Below are 26,422 nucleotides of genomic sequence, written 5' to 3'. Positions count from 1 at the left end.
TATTCAGAATATGGCTGTAACCTGAATATAGACCTTAAACAGAATTTGATGTGCATGTAAACATAGCCAGTGACAAAATTAGCAAACATTCTGTTTCCACGTAATATTATCCAGCAGACCAAAATTAGACATCTGCTAATGTTACTGAAACATCCTAAATTACTTTAGTAGTCCACTGTAGACATACAAATACTCAGCAAGTCATCTATGGGTGTCAACACCTTTTTATCACCTTTTAACAACGTCAGTGATGGTTGGTATATAATCTACACACTACACACTATCAGCTGTCGCTATTTAGATAGCCTAGAAATAAATCTGCCTGACTGCAAATTTAGAGGATGAACTTGAGGCTGAGATATTTTTGCAGACTGTAGTAAAAAGGATGTGCATATTAAACCAAGCAGACACAAAATCAGGGAGAAATATGCATTATTAAAGCAAGGAAAGTAGCACACTTTCAAAACAGAGCAGCATTCCTAACCTATTAATACTAGGATTATATACTATAGTAGGCCTATGATGCACTGTTAACAAAGACATCACACAGAAGAACAATATAGCGATTGTATAAATATGAAGATTATGGCAATTTGCCATATAAAGCAATATTTTTTATTTTAGTTTTTTTAATTAAAGATGTTTAGGCTCCTTTTGAAATTGTAGCATCTGCTAAATGACAGTAATTATTATTTTTACCACCACTGAGTGAAAAGCATAAACTGAAAAGGCTTGCAGATGTTTGTCTGCTTTAATTAACTGATCTGAAGTGAAGTGTTTCAGATGACGTGAGTCACTGCTCTTTAGAAGCTAAAAGAGAGTTTTGCATGTGTCTATATAAATAAATTAGGTATGTCAGAATTAGGGATGGTTTAGTTTAATACTTTCTGCTTTACTTGCTACTTTGTGTTACTTTCTCAGAGAACCATTTCCTTAAGAACACAGGAAGCAGCTGGGAATCACTCAGCAGGATGAAGACTTGTCTCATAAAATCAATATTGTCACACAAACGTCTTATATTTTTCAGGATGAAGTGCCAAATGCAAACCTCCTCTGAGTCAAAATGAGTAAACATCCTGTTTATACCTGATTGTTTTGTACACCTTGAGTATCAGGGTTATATTCAGACAGGGATTACCCACTCACACACATTTTAGTTTTTTATCTAGCAGTGTTAAGCACTGCCACAACTGTTTGCATGTGAATCATTTTCTACTGCTGAATCAAATAACCATGATAAACACTGAGATGGGGCTACTGACTGATTCCTCCATTCAGAGAAACACACTCAGAGCACATCACAACTATTTCAATATAAATACATTTAATGTGTTTCAGGGTGGAGGATTCCTTTAAAGACAGCAAGCCAAGCTCTGTGTGTGTGTACGTATCTGCCTGTGTGTGTGTGCGTGTAAAAAGATTAAAAATGCATTTGTGTACATCTGGTTTGTCTTTCTGTGTCCAGCTGGCTGCGTGACAAAGACATTGTAAGAATGCATGAATGATCTCTAAGCTAAAATTGAGCTTTAATGAATCTGTCAATGGGAGGATGGAGATATTTGTGTAGCTCCCTTGTATCAATCAGACACGTTCCCTCCAGGGAGATCGATCGTCTCTGGCTATTTTACGAGCTCTGGGGTCGGCTGCACTTACACTGGCCTTGTTTGCTCTGAAAGTGGAACAGAGATGAGAATGTCTGAGGCAGAAAGTGAGAGAGAGAGAGAGAGAGAGAGAGAGAGACAGAGAGCGACGTTTTGGGTGTGGCATTGAGGCCCATGGAGAGGAACGTTTTGGAGTGAAGTGCTCATGAGATTGTTATGAGATGATGGGAGATGAAAGAAATGTAGTGGCTTAAGAATCCTGATAAGAGGAAACGCTGACATTCCTGATTTAAACGCCTTTATAATTTTACTTAAGGGGAAGCAATTTAGGGAGAGATTAAAACCTAATCTCTGCAAAGAGTTTGGCTAAACAAGTCCAACAGAACAGATGCAAAAATGGTGTCTGATGCAATGTGTCTGAAGAAAGTATCAGAGAGAGTGTCTCACGAGTTTAGATGATTGACAGAGTTTTGCAGTCGCTGTCATCACTTGTCACTTAGCAGGATTGATTGGAAAGGAGATGAGCTATATTGCCATGGAGAAGTAAAATCCACAGCTTTATGCATATGTATTGATTACACAAAAATTAAAGGAGCTATCAGCATGTCTCTGATTACCAGCGGAACAGAAGACCAAGAAAATATGGTACATGGTAGAAAATATGGTATGCCATGTGATTCTTGTAAGATTCTTGTAGAGTGAAGCACTGTGAATCTTTACATCATCTACATCATATGGGGACCAGAGTATGAGTTTTAGAAGCAGCAACATGATCTTGGGGATAAAAAGATAAACAAAATAATGTCATTGAGACAAGTTGCGATAGTGTAATGCTCAGTAGACATGATGCACTGCAATTACTGAAACATGAATAAAAGCCCTTATACTTTCACATGACACACATACACTTATGGGACACTTTATTAGGAACACCTGTACACCTGACTATTCAGGGAATTATATAATCAGCCAATCATTTGACAGTAGTCCAATGCATAAAATCATGCAGATACAGGTGAGGAACTTCAGTTAATGTTCACATCAAACATCAGAATGGGGAAAATTGTGATCTCCGTGACTTTAACCGTGGCATGGCTGTTGGTGTCAGATGGGCTGGTTAGAGTATTTTAGAAACTGTTGATCTCCTGGTATATTCTTACACAATAGTTGCTAGAGTTTAGAAACTTTGAGTTTAGAATGGTGCAAAAAAAACATATTCTCAACCAAGCAGTGACAATGAGGTTTTTAAAAATCTTGGGAACACTGCATTTTGCCCCTGAGTTTTTAGTTCCATACAGTAAAATTTGCATCAAGTTGCATGATGGGACTCCAGGGGCAACTTGTTGGCACAGCAGGTAGCATTGCTACCTCAAAGCTCCAGGGCCCTGGGTTCATTACTGAGCTTATGTTACTGTCTGTGTGGAGTTTTGCGTGTTTTCCTGAGTTCGGATGGGTTACCTCCCAGTTCTCCAGTTTCCTCCCACTGTCTAAAAGCATGCAGGTAGGTGGATTGGCTACACTAAATTGCCCCTAGGTATGAAAAAGTGTGTGAATGTGTGTGCATAGTGGCCTGCAATGGACTAGGGCCCCAATCTGTCTTGCGCCCAGTGTTCGTTGGATAGATTCACCACGACCTTGACAAGGATAAAGTGCTTACTGAAAGTGAGAGAGTGAAGGATAGGATTTCTTTACTATGTCCAGTAGGTTATAGTATTTCCTTCGAGTTGGCATTTCATCAACTTTGCAGCCAAAGCTATTGGTTTTAACCATATGTAGTTTTACAGTTTATGGCAAACTGGAATGTGATTTGTCATAGCTGTCAAGCTGAGAAAATAAATCTTGATGCCCGGTGTTTCAGACAAATGGATAATATTGCTAAAAGAAGCACTGAGATTACCCTATGTTAAAAATTGTCATTCTGTGACTTTTGAAGTAACTTATTTTTTAAACATTTAGGTTGAGGTGAGGATAAATGAGATTATAAATGTACAATGACGGTAGTTTAATCTTTTGCGAGTTTGCACCCACTAGCTTGTTATCCCCTATCAAATGGCAGCTACCAATCATGGACAGTGAAAGCTAACTCTTGCTTCCTCTGAGATATGAAAAGCCACCACATCTTTTCAAACAGATGCTTTTTTAACTTCACGCATCATCCCAATGAACATTGAGGAAAGTGTTAACCCTTTCACTTATGGATGTCTGCAATTATCGCAAGTTTCTTTGATTGACAGGTAAGACTAAAAAAAATCTTTCCCAATAAGAGCAGGGCCACTTTTCCCTCTTCTGTATCCTGGCCACGGATGGATCACCAGGTTTCATACCTGTGAACATAGGTTTATACTGTTGCAATGCTCCTTCAATTATTTATGACTTAGTATTGATAGAACACCTGATTGTGGGCTGAGTGTACCATTCTATTCTGTCTACACACATACACGTAGTTTAAGACCCAAGGGAAGCGCATGTCCCAAGCAGGACGAAATTTTTATTTATGCAGACAGCAATTCCTGATTTGTCCTTGGTGCGTGATGTTTCTTTCAGAAGACTTCTGTTGATGCAATTTTCCAGACTAAGTTACCAAATTCACTGCTTAACTGCTTTCACTAACATATTTCGTTGAATTAGGTTGTCTGCTGATCATGTGACCCATCTCTCTGTCTCAGTCACTGTCTAAAAAATTGGAAATAACTTGCAAAAACAGAAACGCTGCATGTGCTATTTTGTTACCTGTATCGCCTCAGCTGTCTGGAGATGCTCAGTACTTCAATTTCTGTGTTGATGCCACCAGTTATAACCCATTAATAAAGATCTGTAAGTTCAACTGGCTTTCCTGTGGTCTCTGTTGCTTTGCTGATGAGCAAGATACTCAAATTGCTTTGGTTCTGCAACAAAGGGCATTATATTATTTCCATAATGCTTCTGTGGCATTTTACGTGATAACTTAAGAATTTTAAAGTCAGGCCATGCAAAATGAGAGAACTAGGCGGTGAAGCATATCCAGAATATTCTATTTGAAAAATGAAAACATTTCTGTTTAGCTGATCTTCACATGCTTAGCAAAGGGTGCTTATAGCAAGGACCATCCACACTCCACACCCCCACTGTTGTAATTTTTTCTTATCTGCTAAAGCATATTCTACTAAGCACATGCTTATTCCACTGGGAGAGCGCTCTCTCTCTCTCTCTTTCTCTCTCTCTCTCCTTCCCTCTTTTACTCTCTACTTATCTACCTCTGTGCTGTCTCTCTTTCTGGGTTTCTTTTTTTCTGTTCTTCCGTTTCTTTCTCGCTCGTTCTGTTTACTCCGTATGCTAATAACACAGTTAGGAACGAGTACTAATGGGCCCCATTGTCTTCAGTAATAATGAATGAGAGCAGCTCCAGAAGCTACATATCAAAGCTTCTCACTGTGGAGGTTACATTGAGCCAAAGCATTCAGCACCCTGAAGACTCTCTGGAAGGACTGGGATTGTTAAATGGAACTTTTCTTCTGTTTTTATTCATTTCTCTGTTGCATTCCATTAGAGCTATTGTGTGAGCAGCAGCTTGTGACCATAGATTTTGGTGGGGCAGGCAGACCTTATTAACAGCATAGCCTCAAACAAAATGAAGTCGAGAGGCTTTCACACTTGATTTATGCTATAGGCTACTACCTAGTGAATTTTTAGAGTAACCCTGTAAATGGCAGTTGAGAGTTGACAACGTACAGTCAGCCGGCATACAGTCTAGCAGCTCGATTTCAGAGGTTTTAGATGTAAGGTTTTTCAACTGTGTTCGAGGTAATAGAGCATTGACAGGTTTCAGCAAAATTTCCAGCCCAACTACATCTCAAAATCCACACAAATACCCTAAACCAGTCCAAAATTTTGGACACTGGACAATGGAGTCAGTTTTTCTTTTTCTCTGCCTGTGAGTGGGAAACGTGTACTTTGCACGTATTTCTGATTCGTGGACTTCATTCTCTCCATAATGCCCCTTTTCCCCACTCAATCTTTCCAATATATCTTACAATGGAAATGATTTCGTTCATCATAAACACACAATTCAGATTATTTGCTATAAAACAGATTGTGGCAGCCACATAGTATTTTAAACTTGCCTAATCTGGCAACCCTGTCATTAGCTGTCACGTGGCAGTTCATAGACACCAGACAAATTGTTTGAGGATTTAAAAAAAAAAATTATTTAGCATCAAAAGAGTGAGGCGAAAAGTGTATTCAGAGTGACTCAAATGGCAAGCCAGCCATAGAGGGTGACAGAGCTCAAAATACCAAGTATAAAATCACAAAGCATTTAATGAATGAACATAAAAATAACATAGAATGAGGATTACATTTGCAAAATAACTTAGATTGCAAGAAATAAGAAACATGAAACAAGAACATGCCAGAAGAATATTCACTGGAGCCATTAAGCTTTTTATTCCTGACCTTTCCACTCACAGAATACACTATGTCCAAGTTGAGATTATTTATAGCTTTTATTGTTCTACTTGAGTTGTTGAGGTTCTGATTAATCCCATTTAATTCAAGTGATCAATTAAACTGGCAAACTCATTAGTAAATATAATAAATGTCTAGTTCAGCCATGAAACTCTATCCATGCGCCAACTGGCTCCCTCGACACCAGTGCAGCAGCCTATCAGCCACGCTTCTCCGTCTACATAACCCTTTATTATCCTGACTAACTCGCCGGCTACAACCTCAGCTCATGCTACGAGATTTCGCATCGTACCTTCCTCCTCCCCAGCACCACCATATAGATCTGCTATGAGGGGGGTTCCTCCTTCTGTACCCTTTGCAGCAGCAGCAGCATGGTTCTCTACTTCTCTATGTCTGTGCATGTCTATCAGAGCAAGTATTCATACTCACTCAGCAGCAACAACAGCAGCAGCGTAGCAGATATAGTCTTCCAAGACCACACCTATTTACACTCCATTCCTATCAGTAAAGCTGATAACCTCATTCCTAGAGTTTCATGACTGCACTTTAATAAGGGTGGGTTGTAATTGCAACCACAGTAATAAAATTTAAAAACAACAAGAAAAAAATGACTGTCTCATCTACCCCTGGAAGTTTACCCCGGCAGTCTCCAGACTCAACTTTGAGAAGTACTGCACTACAAAAAAAAAATCCTTAAACACTGCCTTAATAAGAACCAGATCCATTGGCTTTGGCTTAAAAGAAAAAAGCTACAACGCGTGGACAGGAAATGCGTAACCTCTTTAACTATTTTATTGTTTAAGTTGACTACAGTATGATTTTAATTGTTCAGAAATAAAAACAGTGCAGACTACACAATGAAATGATGCAGTGTTTAGTTATGCTACATGTCAGATAAAATAGTTTCCATGTTTTCAAGCTACTTGATTTAAAGGAATAATGCTTCTACCTTGCTATGAAAAAAGGATTTTCAATAAATTTGCTACTACCCAACACTGTCTGAAGTTTGAAATGAGGGTGTGAAACATGCAGGGTAGAAGCTCCTGCCAGCTTCTGGCTGTATTCACTCTCACGCTGTTACTGATAATCACTGTTGAGGTGGAAAGTTAAAAGGAGCCTGTTTGGAAGAAAGCTTAAATCAGATGTAAGAAAATGCTTAAGAAAAAATTAAACACTGTCAGAGAATAGGAAATCATTTATAAGGATATGGAACTGTAATACGTCAGTGGTTTCACAGTGTTATAACTTGGTATATTCCCTGTGTGTGCTAAGCTGCCCTTGTCCTTGCCACTGAGCTGCTTTCTTCACATATCCTGTTCACAGAAGCATGATTCTGTATGTGACACAGGAACACGCAGATCTGCATTCTGCCCCAGGCCTGTGATGTTTTGTGACTTTAGTGTGAGATGTAGGGAATGCTAGTTCCACTCAGCCAGAACGAAACTGAGCTTTTTGACAGTTTGACAGTAAATAAAGGTGTAACGGTTTCCACCATATCATTACACCCCACTCTGTTTATGGTTTAATGGCTAGTTTGTGACTTGTTTTAAGTTCATTTCCTTCACTCTCTCTCCAAGATCCAATAGGTCTTTTACTGGCTTTATTTTTAATTAAGTCAAGCACAGCAGTGCCAAAGAACAGTTTTAAAAATGAAGCCTTTAAATGAGCCTATCCTGGAGGTGGGTATACACCCTGAATGGGACGCCAGTTCATTGCAGGCCACCGTACACACATATCCACACCCTGGGGCAATTTGTCTTAGCCAATCCACATACTGGCAAGTTTTTGGGAGGTGGGAGGAAACCGGAGAACCCAGAAGAGACCCATGTGGACACAGAGAGAACACGCAAGGTCAGGATCAAACCTGGGACCTTTGAGCTATGAGGCAGCAATGCTACCTGCTGTAATTAACACATACTCCTTGTTTTTTGTAACACTACTTTTGTTACTACTACTACTAACAATAATAATACTTTATTACTAATTAATACTAATTATGAATACTATTATTGTAATAACAGTAATAGTAGTAATAGTTCACCTTGCTCTCCTTCTCTCTCTCTCTGTAATTTCTCTTTGATGGCTCCAGTGTCTTATCCACCAGTCTGACTCAAGAGCAACTCATCTTAATTGTGTCAGACTCAGCAGTGTGTGCTTTGGCATAGGCTCTTTTCAGACAGAAAATGCTTGCATTTATCTTTCTCAATGAGGACTAAATGTCTATGAGGGGTAATGCATGGCATGTAATCATTGGTAAAATGAGGTATAGTTGAACACCACTGGTAGGATCCTTAGCATTTTAAAGTGTAGTTTACAGGTCCTGATTCCCAGAAAAAAAAGAAAAAAAACTTAAACACAGTTCCTTACTACGACTGGGTATATTTTGTTGAGATTCCTTTTCAGTCTAGAAATAACATAGACCCTTCTCCCAGATTTCAATTTTAATTTAAACCTCTTGAGCTAGTGTGGCTTGGTGAGATTGTGCTAGGCTGTGGTTTCTTTGAAAACCCCGAATAGATCAGTAAAAGTATAAAATTCTGTGTAACTGGAATTTCAAATTCAGCTAAAATGTAATCACTGTTCAGCAAAAATCTATGAAGAAAATAATGTCAAAGCAACATCATTGCAAAATACGCATAGCAAGAATACATCAGCCGTAGAAGCCTGGTCATAAGTAATGCATTTGCTGCTGACAAGCATACAAAGAATCATACAACAGCTTAAGAAACGTAATCCTCATGTTCTCTTTTGTGAAATTACTTGAATTACATTGCATTCGTGAAATTAGTATGTATTTCTTGTGGTATACTGTGCACCATATCTGTATTCTTCATATCTTCTATCCAAAGAAGAGTATTTCTATACTATCCAAGCTTTGAGCTGGGCAGATAAGGGTCAAGTTAGCTTAAAGGGCAAACAGTGTTTCTCTTCCACTTCTGAGATTTAAACTCACAACCACAGAACCTTAACCACTGAACTCCCACTGCCCTAATACATTTTCTCAGTTTTGAGTCTGCAACTTGATGTGCATCAAATGCACATATCACTACACCACAGTAGCAGAAATAACGAATGCAGAAAATACATGCAGGACAGCAATGTGCTCATATAACCAGGAAACATTCTGGTCAGATAAGGCGCTCTAATAAAACATCTAAAGCACTAAAATTGCTTTACTGTAGGGAGGCAATCTCTATATAGACATGCCACTCTGAACCATCCCCTAGAATGGAATAAAAGAAGTAAATCATAGAGCAGAGACAGAAAATAAAATACTAATGGAGAGGACAGAGTTCTCAGCGGTAGGTATGTCTACTGACATTTTTCAGGCATTTCTCCTCTGTGGAAACATAGTGCACCAATGGGAATACAGCTAGGATCCATACTATGAGAATGAAAGGAAGAATTAATCAATGTCTGTCAAATCCAGCTCTATCAAATGTATCATAACTTAGTAATTTACTGTCCCAAACGTACATCAATATTTATGGAGGGAAAGATACTCGTATTCAGAGATGGGTTAATCACCTGCTTTTCACTGTTTAGATTATATAAATTACCAGCATGTGTGTATATGCCTAAAAGATTGCCAAATTTTTCTTGAGTGTCCAAGACGGGATTTTTAAAGAACATCTAGTCTAGACCACTGCCTTTAAACACTAGTACATGCCAAAAATCAGGGATCGAAAATGTGGACTGAATAAGGAAATAGCTTTTTTTTTTTCCTTTGCTGTCCAGTAATACAATGTAAACCAAGACAGAATCTAAAAATTAAAAATTAAAAAAAGATTATTATGATGATATATGAATGATATCAGGCATTGAAATAAACTTCTAATAGGAGTCTAGTGCCAAAATATTGCTGCATGAATAGTCCTAGATGTAGTCATCACATTAATTACTGAAAATTTGTTTTAATTTAACTATATGGCATTATTCAGAAGCTTTTAAAAATAGCATTAATATTATTATTACTATTATTTTATTTTTGTTGTGCGCTGACGGTTAATTGATGAAGCTACAACACACTTTATCTAGGTCATGAAATTGTTTGCACAGGATGCACTGTATTTTATCACAATTTTGATTTACTGTTTTGATTTTTTTCAAATTAATAAAATAATGCTAATGTTTTTGTTAATTTCAATGTACTCTCTTATAAAGAAATTGTTGCATGAATAAGCTGACCTGCATTCATCTGCTACACTTACAGCCCACTTTAAGTATGCATAATTTAATCCATTAAAAAAAATCACTTGTTGAGATAAGCAATGTTTCATTAAGACGTGTCTTCTCGTGGAATTTAAAGGGACAGTACTATTAATAGTGTCATATTTATGTATAAAGAAATTATTAGATGGATAAGCTGACCTGCATTCATCTGCTACACTTACAGCTCACTTTAAGTATGCATAATTTAATCCATTAAAAAAAAATCACTCCTCGAGATAAGCAATGTTTCATTAAGACGTGTCTTCTGGTGGAATTTAAAGGGACAGTACTACTAACAGAGTCATATTTATGTATTTAATATTAGCAAAATGGCATTCCATAAATCTTTTTGAGGATATTTACAGCCCAAAACATACATTTCAGCATGATATATTGTGGATATATGAAAATGTCATCTTCGGTCGATGCGCAATTTCGGAATTAAATTCTTACACGATGTGTGTGTGTAACCCACCTCAACAATACAGTCTATAGACATTTATAATTTAGTTTGCACATTTATACTTATTTGCCTTTTGTTGACACTCCAGTAGTTGTAGTTAGCCTATTCCACATGTGCGAAGTACAGTAAATGCACCAGTGGTCATGTTCAATATTCATTTCACTTGTTTATTATATTTAAGTTGGATAAATGAGCCATTTGAAATAAATCGTGCTACAACATGAAATAATTATAATATGCATATGAACAGCATTTTAAAAATGGGCTCAGAGATTAAATCCAGATCTATGAATAAATTAAGGCAAACCTACACTGCCTGTGTATGTCTACAATGGCGACACAGCTAGAAATTCAGTACATCTTCTAGAGACACATACCTTACCTCAATAACAGCACTGTGCAATTTGAACCAGCAGGAAAAAGCAGATTTTCAATATTTCCGGTTTATCAGCTAGATAGATGTCAATTTTCATTCACCTGTGTCTTTCTAGCGGATTCTCCCATCCAGTTCCTCACAGAAACATTGGTCATTATATCATTTTAGCTAAGGAGCTTTCTAAGCTGATGAAGTTATTTCATTTTGAAGGTGTTATACTTTATTAACTTAGAAGCTTGTGCAGCACAAATAACATTTTTCATCTTAGCATGCAAGAGCTCCTTTTTCCTAGCTTCAGAATTCAAAACTCCCAACATAAATTCAAATTTGAATTAGTATTAGAACATCAGATCTGAGTAGCATTTATTGAAGACACAAAGTGCTGATTTTAATTTACAATTCAGTGTCATTTGTCCTTTGTTCACACACACACACACACACACACACACACACACACAGAGACCAACTGCTTAGAACAAAGACCACTGTGGCTTTCATTATCATACAAACCTCATTAATATACAGACATCATTAAAATATTAGAGCAAACTGTTCACAAACCAGATGTGAAGGTAAAAGCTATACACACACACACACACACACACACACACAAACATACAGATCTAGAGAGAGAGAAATCTAGCTTGTTATGTATGGTATAAGGTATAACATTAATATATGTAGATATTTATATATTTATTTTATTTTAAGTGTTATTCATATTAATTTAATTAAAAGTGACACGTTAATGATTAGAGTAAATGTATGGCACAGATGAATTGGGACCCTTGTGTTGATGCCAACATTAGTTGTGAGAAAATAGTTTTACTTTACAGAAGATCTTATCGATAAAGAGGATATTTACGTATACTATATTTTTACTTAATATATGTTTTGGATGGACCAGCTAGGCTTTATTATAGGCTTCATGTGTGATGGAAGATCCTTAGAGAACACAGTGTTGATTTATATTTTGGGCATTATTGACTAAGGCTAGGTGTGTAGGAGTACGTGACAGTGTCTCATTGACTCCATTAAAAGGATGTATGTTTGAGTCAGTGGCATCACAGTCATAAGTAATGTTCCACTGGTGATCTTTCCCCAGTAAAACTGCATCCTTAGATCCATTTAGATACTTTACTTTTTACCTGGCTTTGACAGAGATGTTCCATACTCATGGTTCAGCCAGCGTTTGCAAGGATCATTCAGGTCCTTGCAAATGTACAGGAGATTCAGGTGAATTAGAAACTGAAACTCAAGATTTTCTGTGGCAAGGAAATGGAATATAGGCAGACTAAGCAAAGTTTTATTTTATTAATTTTCTGCAATGTGGCACAGCAGGTACAGTTGCCATGATTGAGGGTCCAAGGTTCCCGGTTCGATCTTGATCTTGGGTTTCTGTGTGCATGGGTTTTGTCCATGGTTTCTGTTTTTTTCCCCACCTCCCAAAAACATGTTGCCTATGCTAAATTGCCCCTAGGTGTAAATGAGTGTGCAAATGTGTGTGTCTGCATGCTGCCCTATCCAGGGTGTATTATTGCCTTATGCGCAGAATTCCTGGGATTAGCTCTGAATTAGCTCCGTAACCCTGACCAGGATAAAGTGGTTCTGAATCTATTGTGAAGACAGTTCTACCGATTTCAAACCCATAGATTAGGTAGATTATAGGGTGTTGTGTTTCAGTAGCTGACTTCCGTAGCCTGCCTATCTAGGGTTTAAAAAACCCTGAAGTTAACACATACTACATTTTGGATTCCATGAAAAGCATAGCTGCTTATAGAAAAAAATGATTTTTCATCTCAACACTCTTGGGAGAAAGAAAAGAAGGGAAAGGTCTATTCAGCCCTGTCTGGTTCTTGTTGATTTCCTGAAGAGGAGTCTGAAGGAAATGCTGAAGCTAGGTTGAAATGGTGGAGCAGCTGCACAGATCTCAGCATGTATGTAATGATTAAGCAGGCAGACTGTGTTACCACGTGATGCATGCACCACTGCCGGAGACCGAGTTTGTCTTCCTCACTCAGCGTGTTCATCAGCTGGCTCTGTGACGGGAAGGGCCACAAAGTGATTAGAGATTTATTTTGCACTGGAGAAAGAAATGAGTCAGAATTAACATGGCAATGGGTATCCATAAATACAAGCCAAGCCACCGTATTTACTTAAAGACTTGCTCAATAGCCAATTCATTTACTCACCAAAAAACACCTTCATCTTAAGAACTACCTGGGGATGTAGTACAATCGATAGGTGTTCTTATTGATAATTCAAAGAGTTAAGGCATTTTGAATGGACATATGATTCAGCAGGAATACTAAGAATATCAGCATTCATGTCAGGTATGCTTGCCTTGATCGAGATACAAATACATCAATCTGTTCTCGAATCTGTCCTGTATTGATCTTTTGTAGAGTTCTTCTCTAGGGTAAATGCTTTTATACACACCGTGTTCATTCAAAATGTAGTACAGTAGGGACCAATGAAAAGGCACAGTTAAGAAGCCAGCCTTAAAGAAATTTTCTAGCATTTTCAACCTGATCTCTATCCAGAAAACCTATTTCCTTAAACTCACTTATAATCAAGGTTAAAGGGCAGTTGTTTAATTATTTAAATTAAATTAAAACCACAAACCTTATACATGAAGTATAAAAGTATTGCAATGAGATAAACAGAAGAGGAATTCTTATCAAAGCTGTTCTTATGTAGTTTTATACAACACTGGAGAAACAGAGTAAATGAAATTCTCGTTACTTATGCCCAGAGATGAAAAGTACATAATTAATTGTTCTTTATTATTGTAGTTAAGTAACATTTATACTTTACTTGAGTCTGAATATGGAGAACTTTCCCTCTTTGAATATTTACCTTTTTATTTTACTCAAATTTCTAATTAGTTACCTTTGTTAACTTCAGATTTGCCACTGTGAATAAGCAGCGCGAGAGGCTGCTCTCTGGCACAAGGCACATACTGTATTCTGAATCAAATCAAGCTCTGTCTGTGTAAAGCTCAGAACATGGCTTGTGGGGGCCCAATAATAAAGCATTTGCCCTGTGGTTGGGAGCTCACAAAGTTAAATCCCAATGATGCCACAGCCGTCTTTTGGCCAGGAGCCAAGAGACTAAAATTGGTCACGTTGTCTGGGTGGGAGAGACGGCATATTCTCTCTCCCCTCTCAATCACAGTGACACCAGCCAATCATGAGCATCTGTGAGCTTGTGTATGCTGAAGAGGGCCGATAGCGCTTTCCTGTAAGTGTGTAATGGAGGAGTTTGAAAAGATGAGGTCGGCTGTCTTCACATGTCTCACTGGCTAGTGGTTGAGATTTGGCAGATATTCAAAGTAGGGAGAAAAAAAGAACATGGCTTGTGTCATAAGCAGGTTGTGATTTGATTTTGCAGTATTACTTCTTCCTTGGCTCAGTATTGGCTCAGTCTTTCACTCTTACTTACTATGTCACAGTGTATAATAAGGAGAATGGATGTGTTTGCCAAATGAATTTGACGGGTACGATTAGTTTCTCACAGGCTGTGTAAATGGGAATGGGTTAAACTTTGCTTGGTCATAGGGATGCAGAGCTACTTCATACTCCCTCGGATGCACTTGTCACTGACAACTGACATAAACCTACATTAATATTTTAAAAGCTTGATCAAACAGATGTCAGATTGCTTTCATCAACTAAAATGATGGATTTTTGCTGACATAGGTTTGTGTTATGACATTGTCTGGGCTGACAACTTTACTTAAGGGTCAGCTGGTATATCAAAGTCATATGACGCTAATAATATGACATCATATATCAAAACCACACTCTAATGTAAAGGGCAGCTGTTGTGATTGTGGTTTAAATTAAAACCACAGACCTTATACTTGAAGTATAAAGTTGAGAACAAATCTTTTTAAAGTTCTCATCTTTGTTCCATTTCTTTTCCAATTTAAACCACACTTGGCAAACTCTGACACACTAGAAGTACACTGAACTACAAAGTCAGTTGTCATGATGTTCTAGCCCGGAAAGTGTCACTCAAACTTATGTGCAGAACAACTATGTCACTTGACGTTGGTGTTATTATAGTTCTGTTGCACAGTTTATTTTGTGATAATGTGATGTTCTGCGCTTTGTCTGTCCTGATCTATCCTGAGATCAAAACTGAAGATATTTATGTCAGATGACACTTATTATCATGTTATTTATCATGAGGCTTTATGTACATGTTATGTAACCATAGCGACACTATGCTTACTATTCTAATGTATTACTCCAATATTTTTGTGGAGCATCCACAGCAACCAGAGCTTAGCATGTTAGCATTTAATGATAATGCTAGCATTTAAAAATAATTCTTGAGTAAACACATTGCTGCTTTAATAAAGCAGTGACGTAGTTATAGGTTTCACAAAAATAACTAGTTGGCTGTGCTGGTTGTGTATACCATATATAAACATTAGCTAATCACACATCCTGGAGCCACTGTGGTTATTCAATTCATTAGCAAGAAATGACTAGCTCATATTTAAAGCACACTCCTTTTCCCCAGATGGTAAGTGTGATGCCATTGCTGTGACCCTGCTAGTCCAGTTACTATTGTTGCCTGGAAATAAATGCTAATAAAGCCTGTAGTATATGAGAAGTAAAAGTAGTAGGTCAACATGTACTTGTTTTAGATTGCAGAACTCCAGCTTATATAACCTCTATAAACATGCAGTTGTATCCTCTAAGATCAGCGGTTCTCAAACATTTTGCAGTCAGAGATCCCTTTAACCGTAAAATAAATTCCACAAACCCCCTCAGCACTGATGTGTTTCATGAACATAATCCAAGCATTCAGATATTAGGCTCAGTGTACAATAATATACTGGTTATTTATTACAGCCATAAAGCGTTTTTATTCCTGAACTTTCCACTGACAGAACACATTAGGTCCAACGTGACATTATTTATAAGCTACTTGTTTTTTGAGTTCTTCTGAGGTTTGGATTAAACCCATTCAATTCAAGTGACCAGTCAAACAGGCTAATTACTATAAAAACTCAATACTAAATGTGTAGCAGGCTTCATATTCTACATATATTCTTATATTCATATATTCTGCTTCATATTTCCACTTTATATACTTTTGAAAACTGCATGTTTTCCTGAACTGAAATATCCTGGGTACTTCCAAAAGTTTAGCACTTTAAGTAACACATAGATAACATAGGACAAAGTTTTAAAATTACCTAAAAAAAAGACATTAATAAGAGATGAGAAATATTATTTAAGCATGGATATAAGATATTATAAGAGGCTCCGGTTCTTTTACCTCAGTCACCTGAGTGACTTTTACCTCAGATGATCAGACAGAGACTGATGTGGATGATGCTAATAATCAATGTGATAAAGTGATCATTAGCATCATCCACATCAGTCTCTGTCTGATCATCTGAGGTAAAAGTCACTCAGGTGACTGAGGTAAAAGAACCGGAGCCTCTTATAATATCTTAGATACATGCTTAAATAATATTTCTCATCTCTTATTAATGTCTTTTTTTTAGGTAATTTTAAAACTTTGTCCTATGTTATCTATATACGGACACTTTGAAACCCTGAATCTGATCACAAAATTCAAATGATTCTGAATTCAAATGTTTCATTACGACATGTAACTATCCAAAACACCTGATCAAATTGTAAGGAAAGCACACTTGGCAATATTTTAGACATCTTTAGGCAGACTGACTGTTTTTACAACATGACATATGGAGGCAGAAAGCCAAGGCGAGGTTAGAAATATGTCGTTTTCTCAAAGTAGATGCGTCAGAGTATATTATTGGCAGAAAAAAGCTCAATTTTGGTCAATTTTATTTGGCGGTTTTCCTGAATTCAACTCTTTTTGCAGCTTTTTGCAGGCTGCCTCATAAATATAATAGCTTTGGTAATGGTCTGTTGGTATTTTCTCCCAATGAAACAAACAACAAAATCACAGATCTCCTGGCTATGTCTCATGAACCCCAGTGCTTCAATACTCGTCAACAACAATTTTGTTAATGCTCGAAAGTGACAGGTATTGATTTATTTATTTCTTATATGTATATTTATGTTATCATTTATACTAGTGCGGAATGTCCTGTATAGCCCCATTACACCTGTATCATATATCTATCTAAGAGTGTATGTGAAGAGTGTGTGTGTGTGTGTGTGTGTGTGTGTGTATGGCTGTGTATCTGTGTGTGAGAGTGTACAGACTCCTTTCTCCTTGCTGCTGGCTGCTGGGAGGCTGCAGCTGGAATCTGTCAGTGTCCTGGATCATCAAACACTGTGATGAAAAAGCCCAGTTCCCATTCAAAGCTCATCTGGGATCATGTGTCTGCTCTGCGCTGTGTTACTTAAAGTGCTATCTGCATATCAGTATGACAGCTGACATGTTTACATCCACACTGTGTATGTTTATGGCGAGAGGGGATTACGTGTAGACTATAACACCAGGAATACCACACAGTATTCCAGATACAGTGGAACGAATATGGAATCCTATTACTGTTGTATACCATCATGCTGGAATATACAGTACTTTTCAGTATATTTTTAACACTTTATAACCTTCTGACTATAGTCTGATTTATTCTCATGTATTTCATGATCTTGCACTTAAAATCTGCTGCTATGGCTGTTTCCATACTGGGCTTTTATCTCTAGGCTATACACAGTGTTACAATAAGCTTTACCCAGCTTCATTTCAGCAGAAGAGCTGCAGCCTGACATACTGTTTAACCATCCTCCTTCACCAACTTTTTGTATAGACTCATACTAAGAACTATAGGTTAAAACATATCATATAAACTGACATATTTGCATGTTGATATGGGAAAAACCTTCAGGTGCCTCTGCTGCTGAACACTGAGCTCAAGGCGGTAGAATTCACCCTGGATGGGACCGCATACATTTGATTTGTAAATAATTTTGCCAACTATATAGGTTTTCACTCTTGAATAATATTGAATTCAATATTATGGACTATTTTGTGTTGATTCATGACATATAATCTCAATTAAGTCCATTTCATTTCCAGGTTATAACATTTCAAAATGTGGAAAAGGTTTATTTATTTATTTATTTTACTAATAGGATGAATCCAAATGTTTTGTAGTAGACTCAGAAAAAAGCAGTTAACTTAATCTTTACTTAATGAGACAAAAATGCAGTTGAACATATGAAGTAGAGGGTACAGGAAAAAACTATATAACTAATCATTTTAGCTTTAAAACAGATTAAAGTAAAATGATCTGCATACTGCTATCGCTCTACCTTTGCAGTGCTTACTGCAGGAATCTATGTGCTCTGTCTTATTTTGAGACACAAATATTTAAAGAACAGTGGTTAACAAGCTAGTAAAAAAATGAAAGAAAACAATGGCACAATGGTTGTGTGTACTATTACCTGTTTATCAACTACACTCCTGGCTCTGTGAATCTCTGAGCTCTTCAAGTACACTAAACTGCCACAGGTTGTGCTGTGAATATTTGCTGAACGAACTGTACTTTGTCCCAGTTCCCAGCTGGGGGATTGCTTTGCTCCATTCAGACTTCTGAGGCCCTTTTCAGATACAAGAAAATTGTCAAGTCATATAGCTCTGTTGCCATGGAGATGTTGGAAGTGGAGATGGAGATGCCATGCCTTCTTCAGTGCTGCACCGTAAACTTACAGAGGCACAAGGAGAAAAATGGGCTGCCTGAAGGTTACCATTATCAAATGCACTGTTATAAAGTGATGCGTGTGTGTGTGTGTGTGTGTGTGTGCATGTAATTTTCTATGCATGTGTGCAAGTGTATTTCCAAAGTATCACATAGTGATATCAGGGAAGAAGAAAATACTGACAAATATTTAAAAGAAATGTGTTAAAATGGAGACGACTTAAAAAAAAAAGTATGTTACTGATACTGAGAATGGAATTCTACAGATGATACAATAATACACCACACAGCAGAACAACTCACAAGGAAGATCCTATTAAATCATGTTACGGAGGTCACGGCTGGGGTGGGTTTTTCGAAGTGTTCGTAAATGCTAAATACTTCGTTATCTCATTAATAAGAAAACTCTTTAATTATTTACGCGTTGCCTGAAACCCTACATAACTAACGTAGTACGTAAACCCGTTCGTAAATTAATGAGTAACTGACTTATTTGTTATTCACAATATTATTCGGAGCTTGCATGCAGTTCTACCTCAAGAACATGAAGGCCACTTAGAAAAAGACACAGCCTTAGAAAAAATTTCTTCAGGGTTAACTAGATAATTAAGAGTTCTCGGCCTCTGAAAAAAGTTCTACACAGAACCCTTTCTGATAGAGAAACACTTTCTTGTAGGGTTCATGATAGGGAAAACCAAAGAAGCTTTACAGGTTTTAAATTTTAAGAGTGCACCTACAACTTGAACAGGGAAGAACAAAATCAAGAAGATGAAAACAAATTTTAACATCCTTTAAATAATCTTGTGAAACATTCGTACCTTGAAATGTGTGGGATTTTATAGAGACTCTCTCTCGCTTGGTGTTAGATATGAGTTTAAATCAATGGATGTTTAATTACACCACAGGAACCACACTAGGGTTTAAAGAAGTAAGCTGGGACACAGCAAAACATTACAGCACTCAATCTGTGTATGACATTTTTTACACTTTTCTTTCCCACAAAAATATATCTAATTGAAATGCAGCAGCAAAATATATGAAAAATAAAAAGAAGCCAGTGTGATTGGCGGGAACAATGACTATGACGATGACTATCCCTCCTACACAGACTAAAATAAATGCTACTTTTTTTTTTAAAAGATTTGTTGAAGTGTTGAAAAATGCCTGTACTGTGGCCACATCTACAACTTGAACAGGGAAGAACAAAATCAAGATAATTAAAAAAAAGCATGAAATAGGAAATAGGAATAGGAAAAAACTTAACATACAAAACAAACATACTTTAAAGACTCCTTTAAATAATGTAGTGGCTCTTCTATCTCTTGAAACTTGTAGGATTTTACAGAGAAAATCTGTCACATGCACTTCTTTTCCAGGCAATGATAAGTGTAGTTAGCTATAAATTTTAGATTTTTAAATTTGTTTAAATCGTTGCTTAATCATTGCACCACAGGAACTACACCAGGTTTTCGACAAAGCAAGCTGAGAAAAACACTTTCATACACACTTCAATCAGCTGTTGAACTGTTGCTTGTTTATTAGTATGTTTTATTCTATTTTTAAAACACTGTAAAAAAAATCCACAGGCTTTATTATTCAGTAGTTGCTGAGTAATTAAGTGGTTAAGCTTTTAGACCTGAAGCTTCACACTCATTTTTGTTTTGTTGTAGGCAGCAAATCTCAAATGGCATTGCTAGCACATTGTTTCATTACACCAGTGTGATGCCTTTATTTCCAATAATATACTGTTTCAATTGGGTATTCATAACATCTAAACCCAATTAATTATCTGGGGAACGGCTATTGAACCTGACAGCTGGCTCAAAAAGACATACAAAATATTCAGTGGTGTTTGCAATTATTCCTGCCAATAAAGAGCGCAGTGGGTCTGCAATAATACGCCCTCTCCCTGAATTGCCTCAAAGTCTCTTCTGTCTCTGTTTCTGTCTTTTTCTCTTGCTTTTCCCCCCTGTTTTTCTTTAGATAATAACATTAAATAAGCTTGCATTCAGGGGCAAGCTGCTTTTAAGCAAATAAGCAATTTTTGTCATGATGTAAGTACATAAAGTGTATTACATAAAACAATAAAAATGTTAAGTGGTACTACTTTCTAAACATTTACAATTACATATTAAAATAATATGTTGAAAAGTGTTAAGATATTTTGATGGCTGATATGAACGTCAGTTATTCCAGATTTCAGATTTTATGTCTATTATAGAAGTAGATTTAATTAGATAAACCAGATCTGTGTTGTAGTTTGTTAGATTACATACTTCCAGTAGGCATACAAGTGAGAAGAATAGGAAAGCTGTAACAAGTGAAATGTAATAGAGATCATATTCTTGCTGTGGAGAATTTTTCCATGGATCCAGAAGATCCTGAAATTGACAGACTTTTTGTTTATCTGGAGGCCACAATATTGAAGGAACGTCAGCTAGTGGCAATTTAAAAATGTAAGATGGCAACACCTGCAAGTCAACAGGCATTAAATGTATTGCTTTACTCATTAGTTGCTATTTATTCACCTGTGGAATAATAGTATTAGTAAAGTTGTGTGTAAATGTTTGCATAAGCCACTCAGCACTACCATAGTTTAGCAAACGCTAATTTTCTTCTTACTCGCATGCATATGTTGATCACATTCCCGACACAGCTCATTTGCATTTAGTGACACCCACAAAACTCCATAAAAGTTCATGTGCACAGACAACCAGGAGCATGAAATGAATTAGAGTAAAAGCAGAAAAGCAGAAATGGAAGTTAGTTTGACTCAATTCTATGCCAATAAAAATATTTAATAGTATATAATATTCATAATGATAAGTGAGAGCTAAATCTTCCATCAGCTGAGGCATCTGTTTATAGCTTACAACTATGCACAGACAGATCACATCATTTATTTTGCCATAATTTAACAATTTGTTTTATTAATCTTAATTTATGGGTTTGTATTGGCTCACTTTCTTTATTTTTCATATTCTTTAATTAATGCTAATAATATAAAATGACCAGGATGCTCAATGTTATTCTTAGTCCCTGACTTGGCGAACTAGCATGAGGATGTGTTTTTGATAGAGACTCCAAAGCTCTTCTGTAAATCACTCAGGATAAGATCATCTGCTAAATGCTGTAAAAGTACTAAAATTAATCAATTTTAAACTCAGCACTATATTCCATATATAAAAGTGCAGTAATCTGTCAATCAAGTTGAGTTTTACATTATTTAGTCTTCTTATGCATAAATTTACACAAAATCACAAGTAGGATGCAAAAGTTTGTTGCAGCTTGTTACCAAAAAAATACAAATCCCTCCTCCCTGAATACTTCAAAGTGTTGAAAAAAAATTGCATAAGTTAATGATGCTTCACCATATCATTAATTACACACTTTAAAAACAATCTGTTTATGTAGAGCTTCTGGAACCCATCACTATTGTCCAAGCCATGCTGCAATCAGAATATACTAATAACCAGTCTATATTTCTAATATAACCCCATGTAACTCTAATAGTCAGAAGTAGAGCTAATCTTCTGCTCAGTTTCACCTCAGACTGCCTCAGACTGGAAACTATTGAGGCATCACCACTTGGATTAATAAAACATATCATGTATGGGTTTGTGCTTATGGCCTGCATGACAAGCTTTAAATAAATCATTTCTTGCTGAGTTTCTGTAAGGTAAAAGCAGATGTTACACCTGTGCAGTCGAAGTGCCTTCAAACCCTCTAAAACCTTAAGCACATTGTGAATGAAATACTGACGTATGTGTAGACATCAGCCCATTCTCTCTCTCGTCATTCTCCCTTTATACACACATACACATGCATCACTGCCGTAGATGGATATTAATGACTTCTCAAATGTTAGACAATGCACAATGTAATAGCTAACAAACCTGGCTAATAATGGACCACTCTCACTTACAGAGAAGCTCGTAAAAAAAAAAAAAAAAAAAAAAAAATGAGGCAAAGCTTAAGCAATATGTTATTCTTAGTCATTTTAGTATAATCCGGTGGGCAGGTATACTGTGGAGGTTTTTTTTTTTTTTTTTTTTAAAAAAAGACATTAAAGTAACATAAGGCTCCATTCAGGATTCAGGCTCCATTTACTGTCCCACCCAGAAAAGATGCTACTCTTGTCTCACCAATTAATATTTAATGTTTAATACAGTACTTTATTGCTGTATGGCTGCAAATGGCTGTGGATTTCCTGCAGCAAAATTACAACTATCAGTCATGAAGGTTATAAAGAGGTGTTGTGTGGTGCGTTCCTACAAGCATTCAGAACAAATAGTGTGTAAGGATGCAGTCAGTGAGGCAAGTACTTTCTTTTTCAGAAGCATGGAGTTTCATTAATAATTGCAGCTCTCCTGAAATGTGCTTCATTTTTAATGTGAGAAGCTGTGAAATGTGTTGACCAACCACAGAATACTCTTTGAAGAAAAAAAAAAAAAAGTTCCTTTGAGGCTTCTTTGGTTTGTTGCTCTGGGGGAACCCTTAAGCGTTCTATGTAGAACTTGACAACAGAGTGTTTTCACTTTAAGGAGGTTCCATGTAGATTTTAGGGACCCTTTTCTAGCCAGAAAACTGTTAAGGGACCACTTTTTTTTTCTCTGCGCTGTGCTGTAGCTATGAGTCAGGCAGCTCTCTCTCATTCTTTCTCTCACAGATATGGAAATACAGTGACTAAAGCATTGACCAGATCTGGGAATGAAGTATTTCACTGCCCTCCAGCACACACACACACACACACACATACACCTGTTCCTCTGAGTCTTTAGAGTGCTGACCTCAGCATGTTGATGCTTATAGTATTTCTGTTGCAACCAGATGTTCTAAATAAGGTGAGTCCTGCTATGTTTCTGGAGGGAGAGCAGCACAGTATGGTGGTTTCCTTGTTGAAACACATTTGATTCAGCTTATTAGTTGAGTAAGTGGAAGCAGGGAAATCACCTAATTATGATAAATTCAGACACTCCAAATATATATGTAAACAAAACTTTGGCATTACTGATCTAAATGATTCCATCTAGCCCAAATGAAGCATGCAGAAGTGTCACCATCTATGGTTTAGTCATACTATTTAGCATTTTTGCTATGGCAATGTAGAAGCCATCTAAAACTACACAAATCTAACCTTTCTGCTTTCTCATCTAAAAGAGCAGTCAGACCAAACACCAAAAACAAGTATCATGCGCTAATTCACTGAAGGGGAAAGGGTGCAAGGCAACGAAAGACACTAGTTTGCTTCTGGTAGCGGTTACTTGCATTATGTGCCAAATTTATATACATTAATTTTGACCTGAATTCTCAAACTTTGGTCTTGTGCCAGTTGAAAACAGGACAACAGACTGTGGTCGGTTTGCTTACTAAAAAAATGTAGTATTGATAAGTAGCTGGACTTTTGCCTTAATAGTTTCTTGCTATTGCCTGGTGCACGTCCAAAAAAATACTTCCAACTAACTAACTTAGCTAATGTTATCCCTAAATTCTCTTCAAAATCACATGCCATTATGGCTGCCTGTAATCACCTGATTTTGAATTGCCGATGAGGAAGATTGCGAAATGCAGTGTGGTACGAGAGTAGACCCTGATGGTATCATGTGACCAGTTAGTCTAAGTGCTACAAAAAAGAAATGTTTGGCTGGATTTGAGTGGGAGAAATTAAAATCTAATTAAAAACATGCAAAATGCTTTTTTGTTTTTGTTTTTATATAAAACAAAACAAGTATTTTTGAATTTCTGTATCAGTAAAAAGGTCGTTCAGTGTAAAAGTGCAGAGTGAATTGTGCTGTCCATCACCATTTAGTTTTTCTTTCAGTATACAGACTGTCGTACACTGTTTTTTATATAGTGAATATTTTGTGCTCTGATTTGAACAGACAAGTTGTTTGCTTGTCAGTAATGTAAGTGCCAGGACCATTCTTTATATACTGATGCTCAGACCTCAGAAAGGCATTTAATCAAGAGTAAGTGTACTTAACTAAAACTGACAGATTATTATTTTATGCTACACAATATGGACATGGACAAGACTGCATACCAGACACACATTTTTGTTAATTTTGTAATAATTGTACAATTTTCTACACTTAGCTGGTTGCATATATGTCCAAGAATTCCTGCAGATTGCAGTTAAATATCAGTTCAACAGTTTATGTCTTGTCGTTTATGCATCCACTGATATATACTATGCTTTGTGTGGTAATATTTGATTTCTAGGATTTTCTTGTTGACAATGTTTGTAATTCTGAGTATGTATCAATATTTGTATCCATGAGGACTAATGTGCAAAACATAAAATTTAAAAGTATGTCTAATTTGAAAATAAGTGCTTCATCTTGTCTAGGCATAAGTGATTTGATATTGAATTTGCTTTACGCTATGTTTGAGTGACAGCTATGAGTAAGCGCAAATTGGTTTTGCTCTTGTGGGAGTTTAAATTACACAAACAGTACCCCCTACATTCTTTTTAATTAACAGACACAGAAAAGGAACGTTGTACAGCAGACAGTTCTTTCTAGAGACTATATAATGCTGGATATAATAAAAATGCAGAACGGAAGACATCCACAGCGGTGAAGTTACACTGCAAGACAGTAAAGGTCAGGTAAATGCTACAGTGGTGATTTGGTTAGACAGAGTTTTATCTTGGAAATGTGCACAGTATGGAAGAGGAGAGAATGAAAGCACTTAGTGTGTTAATTTAACTGCTTGCTAGGCAAAGTAAAGTCAAAGCTCATTACTCTCATATGTACAGTGAAAGTTTAACTTCAGTAGTAAGTACTGCACAACCACAAACTTCACGACCAATCCAATACAATATGTAAAACAGTAAATAACAGCACAACGATAGACAGCAGAAAACACAGAAGTAGCTTGTAGATGCATATGGACAAATTAACTGACACTTTTTGTAGAACTGAGGTCTCGCTTTTTATTCACCCATACAATCGCTCTTTCTCTCCTAGTGTTCCGCACATAATCCCCCAGACCTCCTACATCATCACTTGTAGACAGCCACAGGAAAGATAACAAGCAACCATCAATATAATCTACATAGCTTACACAGCAAACCTTAGTGTTCATGTTTGACCATCATACAAATTGATCTCACAAGTGATTTGTTTACAACAATGCAGTTAAGTAACAGTATAATATATTTAGCTGGTATTATTATGTAAGGTGATAAATCCTGTATTGTTTGTATGATTGTTCATCTGTAGATGTAATGTAAGTGGTTGTGTACACCAAACACATATGTGACAGATGATTGTGATTTGGCAAATCTTGTTGGCTTGCTAGTCAAAATGCTCCTGTTCATGTGTAAGAAGTGATTATGATCATTTTTGTGAGAAGAATTATGATAATTTTTAACATCATGACAAAAAAGTGGTAGTAGTAGTAGTAGTAGTAGTAGAATATGGTACACTCTCAGAAATGAAGTTACCAAGCTGTACTTTTTCTTGTTGCTGGGATGGTAGCATCTTGTGTACCTTTAGTATGTTTCTTTTACCTGGAAACATGAATATTTCTGTACTTTAAAAGCTTTACTCTAGAAGATAATTCAGATAATTCAGGGTAAAGGTATAAAAAAAATGTACCCTTGATCGTACCAAGCTAAAGAGCAGTTTGGTACCTTCATTTCTGAGAGTGTATTC

At 36.7% G+C, this 26,422-nt stretch overlaps 1 protein-coding gene across 2 annotated transcripts in view; it reads left to right on the top strand.

The window, feature by feature from the left end:
* Positions 1-26,422, top strand: part of LOC113544831 (adhesion G protein-coupled receptor A1) — a 180,309-nt gene that overhangs the window by 98,706 nt on the left and 55,181 nt on the right. The window lies entirely within an intron of this gene.

Source organism: Pangasianodon hypophthalmus, chromosome 3, assembly GCF_027358585.1.
Source record: "Pangasianodon hypophthalmus isolate fPanHyp1 chromosome 3, fPanHyp1.pri, whole genome shotgun sequence".
In the NCBI taxonomy this organism is placed as follows: domain Eukaryota; kingdom Metazoa; phylum Chordata; class Actinopteri; order Siluriformes; family Pangasiidae; genus Pangasianodon; species Pangasianodon hypophthalmus.
The sequence above is the reverse complement of the archived record's forward strand: the minus strand, read 5'-3'. Positions and strand labels throughout refer to the sequence as shown.